Raw genomic sequence first — 19,979 nt, 5'->3', positions numbered from 1 at the left:
GATATTCCTAGTGTAAACAAAACATTGGAATTGGAAACTGAGCTATAGACCAACACTCCTAATGAAAAGGAAACGCAGAAATCTGAATTCCAACCAGATACAGGTATTCTAAACCAACCTTGTAACAAATCTGACAATGATTTTATTCATTCAGAATCTAATAACATCTCTAGTAGTAGTAGTAGTAATGAAAATTACGAACATACGATTGTAGACGACAGAAGTCGTAAGCGCACAAAAACAACTACCACAAACCACAGGGAGAAAAAGCGTAAACGAGACTATAGTTATAGCAATAGGCAAAGATACGCCGACCAAAACGTACACAGTATGAAATTTAAAGGGAATCAGAACGCAAGACCGTACTCGAAAAGGCAGTAACAGAAATAAAAGGAGTCGTAAATCACGGCCACGTAACCTGAGTTATCACAAACGAGACAGGAACCGCAACTTGTGTGACAACATTAAGCATAGATTTGTACGGAGAGGTAACCGTCGTAGAAATAAACGAACAGACTGCGGTTACCAAGACAGAAACAGTAATCATAGAAAAAAAAGTAACCAAGACTTCCTATGCTGACACAAATTTTTCTGCCAGGAAAGCGACGTATTTCGTTCAATCTTTCTTTCAACTGTTCGGTGATAAACATGTATTCATTTTTCTTCCTTTTTGTTCTTAGTTTCGATGACTCACGGAAAAAAATGAAAAGAGAATTACGCATTGTTTTTAAACTTCTTTTGCTTCTAGCTCTTAACTGTTCAGCAAAGAGCAGATAACACGTTTTTCTTTTTTATTTTGATAAGATAGGCGCTGCATTTTCGACCACCTGTTTATGTCGATGAATGACGAGCGACATACAGCTGATTGATCCTTCTGTTCTTTTTTTGTCTTTCCTCACTGCCGTACCTAATACATCCAACTATTTGTCAATGTTGCAAACCTTATTAATGGCTTACTATTAGTTTAATGTTATTAATTTTTTCTTGTTTTCATTTCAGATGTTTGAATTTAGACTTTTTACTAAATAATTAACGTATCAAAATACGTAGGGGAATTGCATTTTAAAAGCAATTTGAAATTTTGGCAAAATTTCCGTACCATCGCCAGTGGGAAGATGTTTCGGCCTTATCATATATTGTTATTAAATGTTTTAAATTTTAAATTTCCTTTAGGATCCCTTCCCACTTTCCAAATTCTTAAACATGTTATCATACGCATGACTCTCAATTAATGTTTGATTTCTTTTTAGAATTAAAAAAAGGGAATGTATCGAGATGCCCAGGATAAGAAAACTTTCGGTTGTTAATTATATATACATTTTTACATTTGTGATTGAAACTTAGTGTGTAGTCACATGTGTAGAACATGAAAATTTACCCTATAATCAATGTTAAATTTCTTTTGTAGTGTTAATCTTAGATTTTCGTTTTCATTTTAAAGTGTTTACTGTAATTTTGTTGAACCTCATTTACGTCATTTACCCGATTTTGACTTATTTTAATTTCCAGGATGTGACATGATATATTTCGTTCGAAGAGAAACGTTTAGAAAGGAAAGTAGGCTAAGCCTTAAACGAGTGAAAACAGGCATTTCCTTGTTGGTCAATAGTATGTGCAGGAATGTCATGCGAATAGTATATCTTCGGAACGAAAGCAGTAATCTTTTTATTTTAGAAGGAACTATATGAACATATAATATGATGGTGAACGGTCGTTTTTCTCCCATATTAATATGTATGTGGAAATATGTTTAATTACTATATTTTCTTGTAATTTCTAATTAACATTCTTTTCGTCTTCTTTAGACCACTGAACGACCGTAGGGAAACTTCTTCGGGTAGGATATTTTATGGGGGATAAATATTTTTTAGGGAGGCAATATTTCCTGGAATTGCAGATCTCTTGCAAAAATGGATGTCGCTAATCCATTGGATATTCCATAGCTAACTGTATTTTCGCCATCAATCGCAAAATATAGTTTTTCATTTCTCTTCTTCCTTTATAGTAACCCGTAACTAAGCATGTGTATTCTTAGGTTAAATATTTTGAGTATATTTTATTGTCTAGTAACATTCTAGTGAATATCGAAATGTTTATGAACCGCAATTCTATTATGTGGATTTGTACGCTAATGTGTAGTAATGTTTTTATTAATTTTAAGCAAATTATATTTTAGTTCTAGTATGTCCTAGAAACTATTCGAATTCAATATAGATCCCGGAAAATAAACTTATTTTCTTTCTTTCCAACAGCATGAAGCCATAACGTTTTATGAAATTTACTTTCTATCAATTATTTCATATGCTCGATGACTTTGAATTTTAATGTGTTAATAAAACCATTTTGAATATTTTTAGCGGAGATGCCTATACGCTATCTCAGACTAGTTGATAGGAAAACAAGAAAACTCCCCTACTCTCCTCCTCTTTCTCGCCGCAAGTGGGGGAAGCAGGAATACCACCCCTGACAGGGAAGGAAGCGTTTGAGACATTCATATCAGTATTGTTTAAAATCTAAATTTTCCACTCCACTACGCGCGCGCTTTCTGTCAATGTGAGGGAGTTTACTGTTCCTTTCAGTTACTCTTAACCCATCCATCATTCTCAACTTCAATTAATATGGTTATTTTAAGAAAATGATGTAGCATTGTTTATGTATTTTATAGGACTAATAAATATTGATTTGACCATTTAAAAAAGTATAACAACAGTTATTTATAAACCAAATTTATGCTGATTCTTTTATTTGATGTTAGAAGGGGGAGAGAGTTATGAGGAATAGTTGACATATGTTCCCACTGTAAAGAAACAGAAATAGTTGTAAATTCGTTTGGACATCGAATACGTGGAATATCGCTGTGAAGATTGTATGAATTTAGCGTGTGTGGGCTCAGTGGTAGAGCGTTCACCTCTGGTGCTTGGGGTCCCGGGTTCGATCCCAGTCCCCGCCAAGTGAACTTTGTGATGGACAAACACCGTATGCGTGGGTTTTCTCTGGGTTCTCCCGTTTCCTCCCACTTTCTTCCTTTCACCATTTTCATTCATTACTCATCATCACCGTCTCCTTTAGCCTAACCGGCATAGCCGTGGGACGTAAAACTCAAGAATTTCATTTCATTTCATTTAGCGTGTGTGAACTCTATAGTGTGTGAAAATACTGTAGTGCTTATATATAGTAGAAAGTGTATTAGTGGATGTATGTGTAATACATACAAAAATATATTTATTTATTTGTAACGTGTTTTTAGTGTGCGTGTTAAGCAAGATTCTAGAATGTCTTCCAGTTCTGTGATAAAACATAAACGCGGAAAAGCTCTGAGAAGTGGTGAGAGGCGCTGCGTTTTGAATGTGTTTAATTCTTTGAGAGAACATCATCCTCATTTAAATGTAGAACAATTGGCCGACATGACTGCAAAACAGACAGGGGTGGGACAAGCAACTGTGTACAGAATCCGACGGGAGGCTAAATGTAATGAAAATAAACTGAAAAGTCCAAAAAAGACGCGCAAAAGCACTTCCCTACTTGAAAAATACGACGATTTTACGAAGTCGGCTATTCGATCGAAGGTACATCAGTTCTTTTTCCGAAATGAGTTGCCAACGTTAGATAAAATTCTGTCAGCAATAAACACCGATGATGACCTTCCATTCTTCTCTCGTGCAACTTTGCACAGACTATTAAAAGTTATGAAATTTAAATACGTGTTGCGCAACAGGAAAGGTTTCATAGTTGATAGGGATGATATTGTGATCTGGAGGAGAAAGTATCTCCGCCATCTTCATGGAAAACTGCAGGCCAGTAGCCAGTCCAAAAATGTAAAGGGGGTCCGGTAGAATTTAGGGGGGAGGCGATCCAATCACATTATAGTTCGTCAACATATTATTGTTCATTTTCAAGTCTTCAGTGAAAATTTTAGGGAAGCCAGTAAAAATTTAGGGGGGCCGGCCCCCTAGACCCCCTTTGATACGGGCCTGAAAAGGAGTTGACACACTTTTTAGGTTTCTTGTCATATGTTGTTATATTTTTGTTGCCATATGTTACGGAGGAATGGAGGCTCAGTGGTAAATTATTTACTTCCGGTCCGGTCCTTGGTCATGTAAATTCGTGGCTAATGACATCGTGTCAGTGAGTTTTCTCGGGGTTCTTCCTTTGTTGCCACTTTCCTCTTCCATCAATACTTCCTTATCATTCATTTTCAATTATTATAGTCTCCTTTAATCTATATGGCATACGTGCGAGACGTTAACTAAATATGTCCTTTCATTTTTTTCATGCATATGTCGGTGTATAAACAAAAAAGAAACCTGATAAAATCATCGTGCTGATACAATAAATTGTGTACAAGGTCCAACCCTGCCATCAGTTGTAATGCGCGCTCGGGTAGCAGACATAGTCCGCTATTCCAACGCTTCTGCACACACCCGCTTTTTGAATTAATGAGCATACTTAAATTGAGTTGACAGTTACTTGTTAACCCGTTTTGGTTACTCTGTTTAATGTGTTAAGAACCAAGAAGTACGTACACGTTTACCTGAGAGTTTCAATCCGTTATTTACACACTGTTTTTTTAAATATCTACATAGCAGCGAATAGGGGTATGTATTGCTAAAGAGAACAGCAGCACAACCCCGTCTCAAACTGTAGGCAGCTAGTAGGTGGGTGGTGGGGATAGAAGTTCCTATCAATTTGTCTGAGATAGATTTTAAGAAAGTTTAACTGTCGTGGTATGACATAACTGTTTCGTAGGGAATTTAATCTGGATATTTCAGACCGACCAGAAAGTTGTAATGTCGTTGACTATATTTTTGTGTTTGTATCTCATGTTTTTCTTTTAGCAGGTCTCACGTATTTTGTCTTATAGAGACATATTTTACGATGCTACGAGAGCATTTGTATCTCGTGTGTTTACACATCTTTTTTCTAGGTGGATGATGTACGTTATGTTCTAGGGAACATACGTGTATTTTACTGAATGTTAAAGTGTTGATATTTCAGTTACGTATAGAGATATTTTGTAAGTGCCTATGGCTGCAGGCCTTTTCACGTTTCTAGTTTTGCCTCGCAGGTGTCGATGGCATATTTTGTGTGTAAGTACGTGTAGTATTACACATTTTCCCCACCTATGGTTTTGGTCAATCTATGACGTAATGACCATTTATTTTCAGGAATGTTTGGACTAGTGAGTAAACTTCCTTGATTTAGACCTTCGAGAAACTTGGATCAACACCGTATATTCAATGCTTTATTAATAAGTTCTCTTGCAGATAATACCCACCTATTCTGGTAACCCTACAATGTTTACGATTTTGGAAGTGAACAACAACCATTCTTCTAGGCCTATGCTAATAATAAATTTGTTTTAGTATAAAATCATTTGTTGTATTGAGCATTATTGAATTAAAGTCTCGATTTTCACATGGCGAGCAGATGGCATTTTTGATCTTATGGCGTGCCGAATTTTCTTCATACATGTTAACGAAATCACGATCTTTTTCTTGATATATAGAATCATGTTTATTTCTTGGAATTACTATGAACGTCAATTTTGACACTTAAGTTTATTGTTTTATTTTGGAAAAACGACTTTTTTGTTCTTTTCTGCGAAACAACACGAGGCACAGTTAAAAAAAGGGACATACAGGTGAAAATCTTATTTTGTTTGTATATTGTCAGTTTATTGTGTGTTTACATTTTCATTCATTTTACTTTTTCAATGATTTTCATATTTTTCAAATATATTATAGTAATATTGAAACTTTCACAATAATTTTAATATTTCAATACGTTTAACATATTTGCTATTTGCATATTCATTCATATTCTAAAATTTTAAATACAGATATCAGTATATTTACTAATTTTTATTGAGAAGTTTGATAATTCTTTAAGTCTATATTTTCATGAATAGTTATTGAGTGTATATATTTACTTCATATAATATCAAATAAAGTGATCGAAACGGAACACTTAAAACATTTTACGAGAAGTATTTTTAAAAAAGGTAAGAATTTGAATAGGCCTATAAACGCTTTCTGCGAACTTTAAAAAAAAGTTATCATATAGGTGTTTAAACCATACCTCGTTTCTCACACCAGTGTTAAAAAATCTCCCCTTTTCCCTCCTCATCAACTTATCGTTGGAGAACTATGGAGGATACTCAACACAGGAAGATAGCATGGTTTCAACATGTGAAGAAACGGAAGATAAGGAAACCCAACTGTGTCAATCATTCAAGAGGATCTTATCACTTCATGGAACATTTGGATTGGACATTGCTCATGCAGGAACCTCATCATGTAGTGAGTGAACAAGTTATTTAACTATTTTAAATAGCCCTTTTTCAGGTGAAAAACCATTCATCGTTTATACACGTAAGTCGAACACCATATCACAGTGTTGCCAACTAACTGATTTTAAATTTTTGGTGAAAAACCTATTTCTATTCATACTTCATTACCCGGCCAAGGGTTCTCAACCTGTCTACGCGTGCACTTGGCAGGTCGTTCCACACCCCAGGCACCATATATAACCGCTACCAGGTTATAGAAGTACTTTTGTGGACACTCTGTATATTTCGTAAAGACAGTGATTACTATTTTCGATTTGTAGTTTATTCTGCGACGCATATAAGGTCTTTCTTCGGTGGAAATAGCTTCTTTCCCACACAACTGGACAAAGAAGTCTTTCGTTGCTTTCTCATATATATATATATATATATATATATATATATATATATATATATATATATATATATATATATATATATTTAAAACATTGCTTTTTGGTGAGAATATTTGTCAGCGACGAACTTTTTCAGTGTTTCTCCCTGACTTATTATATGCACAGTATATATTCTATAGTTATTGGGAACTGAATTAAGTGTTTCCTTTAATCGCTTATGAAACATTGCAATAGATTACAGCAGACCAGACCAGAGCAGGTATTCAAGTGACTAGAGTGGCACCAGCCTCACAGTTTTTGCAGTTCCTTATCTGTACTTTCTCACGCCCAAGTTATCGCAGTGTCTTGTGCATTCTGGGCATTTGACTAAAATTAACATAAATTATTTTCCATATTTTGTTTGCATGTGCATACAGGTGAGTGAACTGAGTGATTTTTGGAATGAACTGCCAACACTTTTCAGTCGACCATTACAGCCTGTACCTTGAGCTTTGGTGGTCAGGGAGTTTGACTCCGGTACTGTACGCAGCCACCACGCACGTTGCGTTGGGAATCAAGTATTAATTTGTGTTAAGGGGCACAAGCTATTAGCCGGTGAAGGACGCCTGCGTAGTCCTGGCCCCCCCACCATCACGTAATTCTTCGAAAACAATTTTAATCGTTTGTACTTCGTTTGCTCCCATTTGCTCCGCAGTAGCTCCGTTTGCTCCCTTACCGTTCCCGAGAAAATGGAACATTAAAGTGAGGGGCCAGAACAACGTCGTCCCAGCCCCCCACCCAACGAAAGATAATCGCTGAGGGAAATTGATGGTGGCATTCGTTTGTACTTCGTTTGCTCCCATTTGCTCCGCAGTTTCTACGTTTGCTCCCCTACCGTTCCCGAAAAAATAGAAATTTAAAGTGGGGGGGCAAGAACAACATGGTTCCAGCCCCCCACCCAATAGCAGAGAGGAACGGATGGTGGCATTCGTTTCTACTTCGTTTGCTCCCATTTGCTCCGAAGTTTCTACGTTTGCTCCCCTACCGTTCTCGAGAAAATAGAAATTTAAACTGAGGGGCCAGAAAAAGGTGGTCCCAGACCCTCGAATTAAAAACAGTCACAGAGAGGCACAGATGGTCGCATTCGTTTGTACTTCGTTTGCTCCCATTTGCTCCGCAGTAGATCAGTTTGCTCCCTTACCATTCCCGAGAAAATGGAACATTAAAGTGGGGGGCCAGAACAATGTCGTCCCAGCCCCCGCCCAACTAAAAATAATCGCTGAGGGAAACGGATGGTGGCATTCGTTTGTATTTCGTTTGTTCCCATTTGCTCCGCAGTTTCTACGTTTGCTCCCCTACCGTTCCCGAAAAAATAGAAATTTAAAGTGGGGGGCCAGAACAACATGGTCCCAGCCTCCCACCCAATAGCAGAAAGGAACGGATGGTGTCATTCGTTTGTACTTCGTTTGATCCTATTTGCTCCGAAGTTTCTACGTTTGCTCCCCTACCGTTCTCGAGAAAATAGAAATTTAACCTGAGGGGCCAGAAAAAGGTGGTCCCAGACCCTCGAATTAAAAACAGTCACAGAGAGGAACAGATGGTCGCATTCGTTTGTACTTCGTTTGCTCCCATTTGCTCCGCAGTAGCTCCGTTTGCTCCCTTACCATTCACGACGAAATGGAACTTTAAAGTGGAGACTAGAACAAATTGTCTCAGCATCCCACTCAAATAATCATAATGTCATAGGGGAGCGGATAGTGACATTATTTTGTACTTCGTTAACTTCGACTTGCTTCTCAGTTGCCTGGGTTGCTCTCCTAGCGTTCTCGAGTAAACAGAACTTAAACACGTGATCTCAGCCACCCTCCCAACCAATATAATCGCAGAGGGGAGTGGATGTTGACTATATCTCGTTTGCTCATATTTGCTCCACGATTCTCTGAGTACTCGTATATTCCAATTATTGTTAAGAAAGATGAATTTTGAATCGGTTGGTCTGTTAATGTGATGCCAGTCCTCAAGCTCCTAAAAATTGTAGTAAGAAATAATTGTTTTCGTGATTTGTCCCGAATTGCTCTGGAATTGTTTCACTCTCTTCCCTACTGTTCCCTGTAAAATGATCTTTCAAAGTGGGAGGTGGAACAACATTGACCCAAGCCCCTCGTTACTAAAATTAATCGCAGATGAGAATAGAAAGTGTCGTTTCTTTGTACTGCTTCGCTTCGATTTAGAGCACATAGCTCTACGGTGGATGCCTCCTCCTATTTCAATTCTTTAGAATCTTACGACAAAATAAAAATTATGAGAAATGTACAATCTGGAAAGTCAGTAGTTTTGAAAACACGTCAGTCTGTAAAAGCGGAAGATGGCGCTTTATGCATACGAAGTAAGATTCAAGCATCTTGTTTTGCGCCATTTTGAAGATATTCAGAACTAAATAGTTTATAGAAACAAGTTTCTTGCCTAAAGAAGTCGACATTTCATATGACAATATTAAAAACTCATTAAAGGGAAAGAATAGTTTTTACATATATGCAAATTTCGTGTCCATCATCTTGCTTTCCGCCATTATGAAAGTCTTCAGAGTAGAGCAAGTGATATGAGCGAATAGCTCGCATCCGAAAACCTTAGGTTTGGTGTCAAAATATTGGAAATCCACCGCAAAAAATTGAAGTTCTTGTATAGAAAAAGAATTTGGAGTCCGCCATTTTAGGCACTTTTCCCCCAAAATTCAGCCTGGCATCCGGCAAGGCGTGTTACAGGGATCTATGTACCATGACTAGTGCTCTCAAACGGGTCGGGTCGAGTCAGTCGGGTCAGCTCGGGTCGGGTCAATCGGGTCAGCTCGGGTCGGGTTGTCGGGTCGGGTCAGTCGGGTCAGTTCACTTTGGTCAACTGAATTTAGCTTGAGCTTAAACTCGCTGGAGTCGAAAGCTGCTGTTTTTCACTAGCTGCCTAATTAAAAATAGCAATTTTCAATTGATTTTATAGAAGCCATAAATCTATTTTGAACACTTGCAGCTAGTGTTTTTATGGTTAATGCTTACTTTTGTATTTGTGTGTACTTTAATTTTTAAATGTGGAAGATTAATTTTACCAATCGACTGTAATATTAATATCTACGCCAATATGGAGTCTGGATTTAGAACAAAACAAGAAGTTGTTTAAGCAAGACCAAAATAAAGATTGGATATGAACGACCAAACCCAAGCAGGGCCGCGGTGGCTCAGTGGTAGAGAATTCATCTCTGGTGCATGGTGTCCATGGTTCGATCCCAGCTTGTGCTAAGTGGGCTTTGTGGTGGAGAAACGCCGTGTGGTGGGTTTTTCTCGAGGTTCTCCTGTTTCCTCCCACTTTCTTCATTCCATCATTGCATTCATTTCTCATGGTCACCATATCCCTTAGCCTCGGTGCAGAATCGAGGGACCTTAAACTGAATATTTCATTTTATTTCACCGTGCCCAAGAACATCGATACAAGAATAAGATAAGGATTGGGTATGCAAGAAGAAGTTCATAGTAATCTTGCTCTTGGCCTTGTTTTGGTGATCACCAAGTAGCGATGAGCATATTTTCTTGCTTTCCGTATAGTATGAAAGGCCATAATCAAAATCAGACTTGGTCTTCATTTGTACCGATGAGGTGAGTATTCTTGGCTCTTGTATAGCATGAAAGACCACTAAAACTACGAAATGCAGGACCAAGACTTGACTGTGCAAGACAAAAGAATAAGACGCAGTATTGATGACTAAGATCCAAGGTGGAATTGTTTGAATTTCATTTGTTGGGCTGAAAGTGATGAAATAAAATTAGTACTTTATAATTAATTATCATACTGTATTTTTAAATTTTAAATTACAAAATTCATATTATGTATTTTCTTACTTGCAACTATATATACTCTAAAATACGTTTTAATTACCGAGAAAGAAAAATCAAAAGTGGCGCGGATCCCAGAATCATAAGAACCTATTTTGCAATTAAAGTTAAAGGGTTGGAAAAAATCACAGGTGTTCTCCCGTTTTCTCAACCCTTATCATTGTAGTTAAACGATTTCCTTTTGTGTCCGCCAAGAGACTCTTGCTACTGCATTCCGAGAAGACCCCCTCCCGTTCGAGCAGGTTAGAACACTGACCTTGAATAAAAATTTCGTCACATATAAATAAAGCAAGAAAAAAATAAATTTCTCACGTCGGACACTGGTATCAGTTATAAAAGGAAATAACCAAACCTCAAAAGTGCCAAATATTCATTAAGATGCATATACAAATCCCCCGCTTGATCTAGCTAGTGGCTAACGAGTAAGACTTCGGTCCGGGTTTAATTCCCAATGGGAGTGCATTTTGGCGTTCATCTCGTGTCGTGACCTATAGTGCTCTCAAACGGGTCGGGTTGACGGGTACGGTCAGTCGTTTCAGCTCGGGTCGGGTTGTCGGGTCGCGTAAGTCACTGGTTCTAAATGAGTATTAAACAAAATTCCTACCTTCTCTATATGTATGTCATTAATATTTCATATATCATGACAATCATTGCCACCAATGGTCATAACACCCAAACTACAAAAAACTAATGGAACCCAACCCAAAATATTAATGGATCCCAGGCAACTGAGAAGCAACCCAGGCAGCTGAGAAGCAAATCGAAGTTAACGAAGTACAAAATAATGCCACCATCCGCTCCCCTATGACATTATGATTATTTGAGTGGGATGCTGAGACAATTTTATTCTAGACTCCACTTTAAAGTTCCATTTCCTCGGGAATGGCAAGGGAGTAAACGTAGCTACCGCGAAGCAAACCAAGTACAAATGAATGTCGCCATCCGTTCCTCTTTGAAATTATTTTCAATTCGAGGTGCTGGGACTACGTTTTCCTGAACCACCACTTTAATGTTCCATTTTCTCGGGAACAGCAGGGGAGCAAATTGGAAAATGCGGAGAAAATGGGAGCAAATGAAGAAGAAGCGAATGCCACCATCCGTTCCTCTGTACCACTGGATGGGGGACTAAAATCATGTTGCTCTTTCTCCTCCAGTTTAAAATTCTATTTACTCGCGAACGGTAGGGGAGCAAACGGAGAAACTGCGGAGCAAATGGCAGCAAACCAAGTACAAACGAATGCCAATATTCTTTCCCCTAAGCTATTATTTTTAGTTGGGTGGGGGGCTGGGACGACGTTCTTCTGGCCCCCCACTTTAATGTTTCATTTTCTCGGGAATGGTAAGGGAGCAAACGGAGCTACTTTGGAGCAAATGGGAATAAACGAAGTACAAACGAATGCGACCATCCGTTTCCTTCAGCGATTATTTTTAGTTGGGTGGGGGCTGGGACGACGTTGTTCTGCCCCCCCTCCACTTTAATGTTCCATTTTCTCGGGAATGGTAAGGGAGCAAACGGAGCTACTGCGGAGCAAATGGGAGCAAACGAAGTACAAACGAATGCGACCATCTGTTCCTCTCTGTGACTGTTTTCAATTCTAGAGTCTGGGAGAACCTTTTTCTGGCCCCTCAGTTTAAATTTCTATTTTCTCAGTAACGGTAGGGGTGCAAACGTAGAAACTTCACAGCAAGTGGGAGCAAACAAAGTACAAACGAATGCGACCATCTGTTCCTGTCAGTGAGAGCACCTTTTTCTGGCCCCTCGGTTTAAATTTCTATTTTCTCAGGAACGGTAGCAGAGCAAACGTAGAAACTGCGGAGCAAATGGGAGCAAACGAAGTACAAACGAATGCGACCTTCTGTTCCTCTCTGTGACTGTTTTTAATTCGAGTGTCTGGGACCACCTTTCTCTGGTCCCTCAGGTTAAATTTCTATTTTCTCAGGAACGGTATGGGAACAGACGTAGAAACTTCGGATCAAATGGGAGCAAACGAAGTAGAAACGAATGCCACCATCCGTTCCTCTCTGCTATTGGGTGGGGGGCTGGGACCATGTTGTTCTAGCCCCCCCACTTTAAATTTCTATTTTTTCGGGAACGGTAGGGGAGCAAACGTAGAAACTGCGGAGCAAATGCGAGCAAACGAAGTACAAACGAATGCCACCATCCGTTCCCCTCAACGATTATTCTTAGTTCAGTGGGGGGCTGGGACGACGTTGTTCTGGCCCCCACCTTAATGTTCCATTTTCTCGGGAATGGTAAGTGAGCAAACGGAGCTACTGCGGAGCAAATGGGAGCAAACGAAGTACAAACGAATGCGACCATCTTTTCCTTTCTGTGACTGTTTTCAATTCGAGAGTCTGGGAGCAACTTTTTCTTGCCCCTCAGTTTAAATTTCTATTTTCTCAGGAACGGTAGGGGAGCAAACGAAGAAACTTTGGAGCAAATGGGAGCAAACGAAGTACAAACGAATGTCACCATCCGTTTCTTTCTGCTATTGGGTGGGGGGTTGGGACCATGTTGTTCTGGCCCTCCCATGTTGTTCTGGCCCCCACTTTAAATTTCTATTTTTTCGGGAACGGTAGGGGAGCTAACGTAGAAATAGCGGAGCAAATGGGAGCAAACGAATTACAAACGAATGCCATCATTAGTTTCCCTCAGCGATTATTTTTCGTTGGGTAGGGGGGCTGGGACGACGTTGTTCTGGCCCCCCCACTTTAATGTTCCATTTTCTCGGGAACGGTAAGGGAGCAAACGGAGCTACTGCGGAGCAAATGGGAGCAGACGAAGTACAAACGATTGAAATTGTTTTCTCAGAATTGTGTGATGATGGGGGAACCAGGACTACGCACGCGTGAAGGACGTTTTCTTACGGCTAGCCCCAACTAGTGAAGTCCCAGGTCCGCAGACCTTGTGCGTACATGTCAGTTATACACGCGCCCTCCAACATCAGCATTCTACTTTTTTATTTTGCTGATGAATCATCTTTACGCTTCAGAATTGTTCGGCGCAGCAACTGGATTCATCGTGGGATGATCCAGACAAATTTTCCCCAGTGCTAATCCCCCAAGTGCGTCAATGGTGTGAGAGAAGCATTTGTCGTGAAATCTGAATTATAATCTCATATACAGGGTGACCGCGTGACTATGTTACAAAATTTAAGGGATGATTCCTGACTCGGAAACAAGAAAAAAAGTTCAAATAAACTTTTGTCCAACGTACATAATTTCGGAGCTACAAGGTGCCGAAAGCGTGGGAAACTGACATTCAAAGCTCTATAGCTCGACTATGGTGAATGATAGAGCTAATGCGGCATGGTCACGTCAAAGACACGGAAGCTGCTGTATTCAAAAATGCTTAGGTCGAGATCGTGCAATTCGTGCACAAGGGATTCCCCAAAGGAGCGTAGGGATTCCCGGATAATCTGTCAAGAAAGATGGGTCGAAAAGGATACGGATGAATAGCTGTCCCAACTGCTAGCAATAATGCGTCTGTACTAAGTCGATATCTCGCACAAGCACAAAATGGCGAACAGTTTTATACGTGCCATGTGTGGTTGCATAACGCGCACTAAATAAGAGTGGGGAAAATATGAAAGGAAAATAATAAAGGGAATAATCATGAAACGTACCAAAATGTTGTATAAACATCACACTATCATTGTTTTCTTTCATGTAGTTTTGTCATTGAAAGCAAGTAAAACTAAGGGGAAAAACCGGGGGATATGGGTGCTTTCTTCCAGGCAGAAACTTTATTTCATTTGATGATACGAGCCGAGGATACTTTTTACGAGAGGGGGATTTTTCCGCCATCCCATGTTAATTTGACCACTGCCAGAGAACAACAGTAAAATATCCGTTTCTTATCATTAGCCATAATGTGCGTTACCCGAACATTGAAAAAGAACAAGGAAAAACAATTTATCAGGACGTTTGTTTTAGTCGCTGCTTCCGATGTTTTGCAGGACTAATTCCGAGATTTTGTCTAGAATGCTTAACATGTCGTATTGTTATCGTTTAGAAGATATTTTGTTTTCACAGACGGTGCTATCACCTGAAGTACACCACAGTTTGCAGGTTCGATCACAAGCATTTGTTCTTCCTTCTGTCGTAGAAAACAATCGAAGGTAAGGAAAGTATAAGACAACCCTACTAGAAGGTGTTGTGGAAGGTGGAAGGTTATTCTTCATGTGGTTTTGTTCGTAGCGTACGAGTTCCTTAGTGCAGTTTGTGCTTTGCTTGTTCGAATGTGAGATTAAATGGAGTATTCGATAGCAGAACTTGCGCACATGATATTTGTATACGGTCAAGCAAATGGCAACAGTCGACAAGCTAATAGGTTATATCGACTGAAGTATCCAGAAAGAAGACATCCAGCCCATACTATGTTTGCCAGACTTTTTCAACGCTTACGAGACACGGGGAATTTACAACCTCAATACTACGACCAAGGAAGACGAAGAACCACAAGTACTCCGAACTTTGAAGAACAAGTGCTTGACCGTTTCACCCAAGACCCAACAGTAAGTACCCGGAAAGTAGCACGTGAAAGGGGAGTAGCACAAGATACTGTTTGCAAAGTAGTACACGAGCAACAGTTACACCCCTATCACCCGCAGAGGGTTCAGGCCTTACGTCCAACTGACTTTCAACCTCGCGTTCGGTTTTGAGAGTGGTTTCTCCAACGCTCTGTAATTGATCCACAGTTTGCTTCCTACTTGCTTTTCACCGACGAAGCTTGTTTTACGAAAGACGGGATATTTAATAGTCACAATAGTCATGTATGGGCAGACGAAAATCCTTATGCAATTGTGGAAAGGGGCCACCAAGACCGATTCGCCATAAATATGTGGGCGGGTATTATCAGTGATCAGATAATAGGTCCATATTTACTACCACCACGATTAACTGCACCAGTGTATACGAGATTCCTGCGAGACATACTTCCAGAGTTATTAGAGGATGTCCCTCTCGGTGTTCGTCAACGGATGTGGTTTCAACATGACGGCGCCCCAGCCCACTTTTCAGCTAGTGCTCGAGAGTATTTGAATCAAACGTTTCGTGACAGATGGATTGGAAGAGGCGGTCCTTGTAATTGGCATGCACGTTCCCCAGATTTGCATCCACTTAATTTTTTCTTGTGGGGTCATGTCAAAACACTTGTCTATGAAACGTCTATAGACAACGCAGAAGAACTTAGCACGAATACTCGCTGTCTGTGATACTATAAGAACAGATCCTGGGTTGTTACAGCGGATGCGTCAGATCTTACTGCGGCGCTGTAACGCCTGTGTTGAAGTAGAGGGACGCCATGTCCATCACCTATTGTAGGATAATTGGGAGATTTGTCTCGTTTACAGGTAATTGATGATGTTCTTGGCTGCATGCAATCCTGCTGTAAAATGTTGATTGAAGACATTATTCCCATTCTTGTGACTTTTGTTTTTAGGAAACAACCTCTTTTGCATTATGGTTGTTTCGCTCAGTTTTGTTTATTTGTTTTCAATGACAACAATACATGGAAGAAAGACTAATAGTGTGATCCTTTTACAACATTTTAGAACGTTTCATTACTATTGCCTTTTATTAAATGCGTATGTTCAATGATAGGACAGCGTAATATCATGTATTTAACATTTGTACTAAATTATTCACATTTTCCTTTCATGTTTCCCATTCTTATTTAGTGCGCGTTATGCAACCACACATGGCACGTATAAAACTGTTCGCCATTTTGTGCTTGTACGAGATATCGACTTAGTACAGACGCATTATTGCTAGCAGTTGGGACAGCTATTCATCCGTATCCTTTTCGACCCATCTTTCTTGACAGATTATCCGGGAATCCCTACGCTCCTTTGGGGAATCCCTTGTGCACGAATTGCACGATCTCGACCTAAGCATTTTTGAATACAGCAGCTTCCGTGTCTTTGACGTGACCATGCCGCATTAGCTCTATCATTCACCATAGTCGAGCTATAGAGCTTTGAATGTCAGTTTCCCACGCTTTCGGCACCTTGTAGCTCCGAAATTATGTACGTTGGACAAAAGTTTATTTGAACTTTTTTTCTTGTTTCCGTGTCAGGAATCATCCCTTAAATTTTGTAACATAGTCACGCGGTCACCCTGTATATATATATGTATATATATATATATATATATATATATATATATATATATATATATATATATATATATATATATATATATATATATATAAAGGGCTATATTGCCTTAAGAGGGCAAAGTGTGATTTCAGTGACGGAAATTATTATACATATTCAGTGTTCAGTGTTGTGTTCATTCCACTTCGCTATTTTTTTTTATAATAGAGTTCTAATAAATAAGTATGAGTGATGTTTGTGTGTGTTATGGTCTGGATGACCATCTGATCGTCCGTGAGGTTTTCGAGACGAGACACCCGAACCTCTCGGCGCCTAATGCTCATCTCATTATTGAGACCGACGAGCGATTTAAAAACAGTTTGTAACCTCTTCTTGGAGAGGTCCTTCATCGTCCTGTCCAGGTAAGTTCAAGTATCACGAAGATACTTATTGGTAGGACCACGAGCCACGAACAGCGCCCAGATTACACGGAGTGGTTACATCATGAATAGCTAAGAGATTGAGCACGTTGTATATTAATATTTCTCTTTGTTTGGTTTGGTTTTTACAGATTTGACAACACATAGAAGAATGAAGACCAAAAATTGTATTTTAACAATATGTTATTGTGTTACTTCAAGAAAAGGAAGAAAGCGCGAAGATTCTTTGTGATTTTAACTGTCCTCAATACAATATTAACTTTTATAACCAGTCTGTGTAAATTCGTATGCAAACACTATGATACTAACTTCCAACATGAAGTTATGAAGCAGAATTTTTGTACCTCAGAGAGTACTACAAAATAATTGTTGTTGTTTCGTAACACAAATGGATAAAACAAACTCTTAAATGACAATACCAAGCCTATCGCAAGATAGGTATTTACTAATTGCCATACGGCAAAGCACGTAATACAGCGATTAGATTTATTTACAAAAGCAAAACTTTACAAATTTATAAAACAAAATCCTAATGAAAAGGCTGTGTAGTTTAACATTATCAAGATGGTCTTCGAAAACTCGTTTATAATATTCTATTTTATGAAAGCATTATGAAATACTTCACATACCAATTGTGCTACTTCTTAAAATGTAATTAATTTCTCTGGCTGCAAAATCAACCATGCACGTACTCATTTATTGTACTGTCAAAGCAATAGTAATGTTTCCTTCCCCTACTACTATAATTCCATTAGGTTGGGCCCATAATTAAAAAAAAAGTATTACTTTGCGTTATAGTATGGTTTTCCCCTTATCATCAGAATAAAATCGGTACGCTTAACTTTCTACCACCTTGCGATTTAATTATATGTTTTAAAGGCTCAATTCCTTACAAAACTGATAAATGTATTATCTTTCCCTTTGCAGTTCTCTTTGATCTCTTTGAAGCGATTCAATAATAAGCTGCTCAAAGGTTGCTTCAAGTAACTAAATTACGAAACAGGATTTTTATTAAAATGTAATGATTTTAATATTGGCTGCATACTTACAAGATAACTGTAGATGGTTTATCCCAATGTCTTCAAAGTCCAGTCGTGTTTGAGCCGGTCTGCTGGACTATCCTAAAACAAATAGACAATATTTCAGTGACGCACATTTTTAATTTCATTCATTCGCGATCTATTTTAACAAGGAGTTTCCAAAGGAAACAATCCAATAAATAAGCTGACCTTGTAATGCAAGCAATCCAACAAATATTTAACAATGAATTTTGTTTAATATTTTTACATTGTAATACCTAGCTACTGATGAAGCGATCCAATAAATAATTAACAACGAATTTCTATAAGAAACGAGAATATAAAAGAAACGAACGAATAAAATAATCACACAGAGTGTTCTGAATTTGCAATTTTTAACAATGGGTATGCTCTGGCATACGATTTATTTACAAGCTCGAAACATAGTTCCTCGGAACTTCCATGGGAAGCGATCCGTAAAAATATTAGCAGATCGTAAAGGAGTTTTCTACGAATTCTACTATGTTCACAGCATAGCTGTTCCAAGAGTAATCTTGTAAATATTACGAATTATTTATTACATTGCAACAAGGTTGCTGTATTTGAGTAATTTATTTCGAACTGGTTTATTACTTTTTAACATGAGTTTGTCAAGACAAATCATCATCGATGTAAACACCAAGTAATTTTGTTGCATTAGAATACTCAATTTGTTTTCCATTAATGTTTAGCGAAGGGAAGGATGGATTATTTTCTGCAAAACGAATGCTTATTGCAACTGTTTTATCTGTATTTAGGAGAAGGTTATTTGCATGCAAATTATAAGTGTCTATATCTATAAATCGCAATGCATCTTTCCTCCCGCTCCCAAAAACGTACTAAGTTCTACATTGTGACCTATGTACAACGATGGCGCAGTCTTCCTAGAAACAAGTTTCCCATTATGACTTACGACATTCATAACCCACAATCCCGCTCTCACAAGCACAGTAAAATTATGTCAATTTTCGTTGCCAGTTACCTATCCTATTCCCAATAACTTTTGAATTTTATAATTCCCACGTCCGTGTAATTTTTGAACGTCCGTGTAATTTACATCTGCCATCGCTTCGTCTGTATGCAATAATATCCATGAAAAAAATAGTTTACAAACTCGTAATTATAACAAATTATTTTCAATCAACTTCCACGGAACAATAAATTAATATATATATATATATATATATATATATATATATATATATATATATATATATATATATTGCAAAAAAATAATGTGGGTTCACCTTACAAAAATAACAGAAAGTTTTAATTACAGCTTGGCCGAGAATTGAACCCCGGGCCTTTAGTGCATGAGTCAAGCGTATTACTCATTACACAATATGACAACGGGAGCTAACGCGGTCTAATAACAAAGCGTGCTAGCCAGGATCTATGACCCGTGTTTCTACCAGTTAATTATCGTATCACCATTTATTTTTAATGCAATTTACTACTGTTAGAATTGTTTTTCTTATTATTATCAAATTTAATTATGCTTTTAGTATAGTGATCAACTCATATTTATGTTTTCAGTATGAGAGTAGCTGCATATTCGCTTGTTGTATGTCACTAAGTTTTTATTATTTTCTTTCAAACAATAAATAATTTTACCATTAATGTTAAACATAGGACATTCTGACTAATCTTTATTACGGTGTATTTTTAAAGTTAAAAAAAAGTGGAAAGAAAAGCATCTACATTAAGTGTGTTTACCCTAATTTCAATTAGTTGTACCAGGTGCCTATCAACATGCAATGTGGGATGCGAAAATATATTTTGTTCAGTCAAACAATTTAGTATAATTACAAATTTAGTATTTGGAATTTTTACCGATTCCTACAA

The 19,979-nt window shown here is 38.3% G+C and overlaps 1 long non-coding RNA gene across 2 annotated transcripts in view; it reads right to left on the bottom strand.

The window, feature by feature from the left end:
* Positions 1 to 19,979, bottom strand: part of LOC145662771 (uncharacterized) — a 323,806-nt gene that overhangs the window by 143,264 nt on the left and 160,563 nt on the right. For both annotated transcript variants that reach the window (XR_014127101.1, XR_014127100.1), the window contains exon 2: positions 18,126 to 18,197. This is a non-coding gene — a long non-coding RNA (uncharacterized LOC145662771). The remainder of the gene's footprint in view (positions 1 to 18,125; positions 18,198 to 19,979) is intronic.

This window comes from Thermobia domestica, chromosome 10, assembly GCF_964235325.1.
Source record: "Thermobia domestica chromosome 10, izTheDome1.hap1.1, whole genome shotgun sequence".
NCBI lineage: Eukaryota > Metazoa > Arthropoda > Insecta > Zygentoma > Lepismatidae > Thermobia > Thermobia domestica.
This window is presented reverse-complemented; position numbering and strand designations above follow the sequence as displayed.